The 1,846-nt window shown below is 52.0% G+C and overlaps 1 protein-coding gene across 1 annotated transcript in view; it reads right to left on the reverse strand.

Moving 5' to 3' along the window:
• Positions 1-1,846, reverse strand: part of LOC106817052 (putative adenosylhomocysteinase 3) — a 54,228-nt gene that overhangs the window by 3,049 nt on the left and 49,333 nt on the right. The gene's annotated exons all lie outside the window — the stretch shown is intronic.

Genomic DNA, 1,846 nt, shown 5'->3' on the forward strand with positions numbered 1-1,846 from the left:
GAGAGAGAGAGAGAGAGAGAGAGAGAGAGAGAGAGAGAGAGAGAGAGAGAGAGAAGTTCGTATCTCGGAAATTTATTTGCTGAAATAAATATTATGGATATGTATGTTATAATAATTGGCATGGGTGTGGTGAGATTGTGCGCTCGTGTGCGCGCGTGCGTGCGTGCGTTTTAATAGTATTTTTAGCATATATTAGGCGTGCTATTAGCAAGACCATCTGACGCTGTGTTTTAAATATAAGACCTTTTCTGGCGTGGCATTGTTTTTTTATATACAACTTACACACACACACACACACATACGCACGCACGCACGCACACACCGACACATAGGCGCACGCGTACACACACCTACACGCATACACACTCCCACACGCATGCAAGTACACGCGCACACGCGCACATATACACTTCACACACCCAATATGACGCACAAGAATATATATACATGCATGCACGCGCACACATACACATGTATGTAACTATGTTTCAATATAAAGATGAGCGACATATATAGAGCGGGAAGGAAAGAGCTAAAAAAGAGGGAAACTGGGAGATTAGAAGGAACTCCTCCCCCCATACAACAACAACAGCAGCAGCAGTGCGAAGAAGAAACAACAACAAAAAACGACAAGAAAAAAACAAAACGTAGTTTTAACGGTTTATTGAACTCTCGTTGACGTAGCCAACAAACGCGCGCGCGTGCGAGACACGCTGACGCCACCCCGCCGAGAGGACGCCACCAGCCGCGCAGCGACTACGGCGGCGCGCCCTGGCGAGCAGCCACGCGGCATTTCGCCTCACCCTCGTCGTCGGTTAGCCGTGACCTTTAACCCTCAACCGATCGACTGGCGGGTCGTTTACCTATTATTCGAGTACGATATTAAAAATTCCCTAATCGGCGCGCGCGTGCCGCCCCGCCCGCACTGTCACGCCGCGTGACCCCACCGCTGGGTCAAGGTCGCTCCGGGGCCAGGTTCACAGCCTCTCGCTGGATGCACTAGCTTGTTAGCACTAACGAGCTCTCATCTGTGCGGCAGAGTGGGATGCGTTAGTGACGGGAGAGAGAGAGAGAGAGAGAGAAGGGTCTCATCTCCCCCCCCCCGCCCTTATCCCCCCGTCACGCGACGCGGCATCGTTCTCTCCTAACGAGCGGCTCCGATTAATTACGTAATCGACTAATTAGTTAATTAATTAGTGAGCGGTAAGTCGTCTTCGCCACCTCTCCATTTAGTATCACAGCACCGACCGTGTTGTGCGGTGGCGCCGCCTAGCGGCGGCCCCCGCTTCGTACCTCTGTCCGCTCGAGATATGTCTAACGTGAGGGACAAGCGAACGTTCGCTCGCATACCGCGTATTCTAATTCGTGAGGGGGCACCACCTATGGGGAACTGACATCTGCGCGGTTGCCGGGGCGCGCCTCGCCGCCAGGGGGCGTGGAGGTGCAGGGTTTCCGCGGCGATGCAGTAATATTTGGCCCCCTGTCCCCTCATGGTCCCATCTCTACTACACGAGTGGCAAGAACACTAATGCAATGACAGAAGCACAGGTTGGCGCGTACTCACAAAGCACTTATATAAATGAAAAGAATCTCTTAGATTATCTGCACCCTCCTCCTCCGTCTCCGCCTCCTCTCTCTCTCTCTCTCTCTCTCTCTCTCTCTCTCTCTCTCTCTCACTCTCTCTCTCTCGCTCTATCGCTCTATCTCTCTCTCTCTCTCCCTCTCTCTTCCTTTCTTATGCAGGCACACACGCACACACACATACAAACTCACACATACACACGCACACACATACGTTGTTATGCATACCTCGCACAACTCGCGCACTCACACACACATACAAACT

The sequence above is a fragment of the Priapulus caudatus genome, unplaced genomic scaffold (genome assembly GCF_000485595.1).
Source record: "Priapulus caudatus unplaced genomic scaffold, Priapulus_caudatus-5.0.1 Scaffold1578, whole genome shotgun sequence".
In the NCBI taxonomy this organism is placed as follows: domain Eukaryota; kingdom Metazoa; phylum Priapulida; class Priapulimorpha; order Priapulimorphida; family Priapulidae; genus Priapulus; species Priapulus caudatus.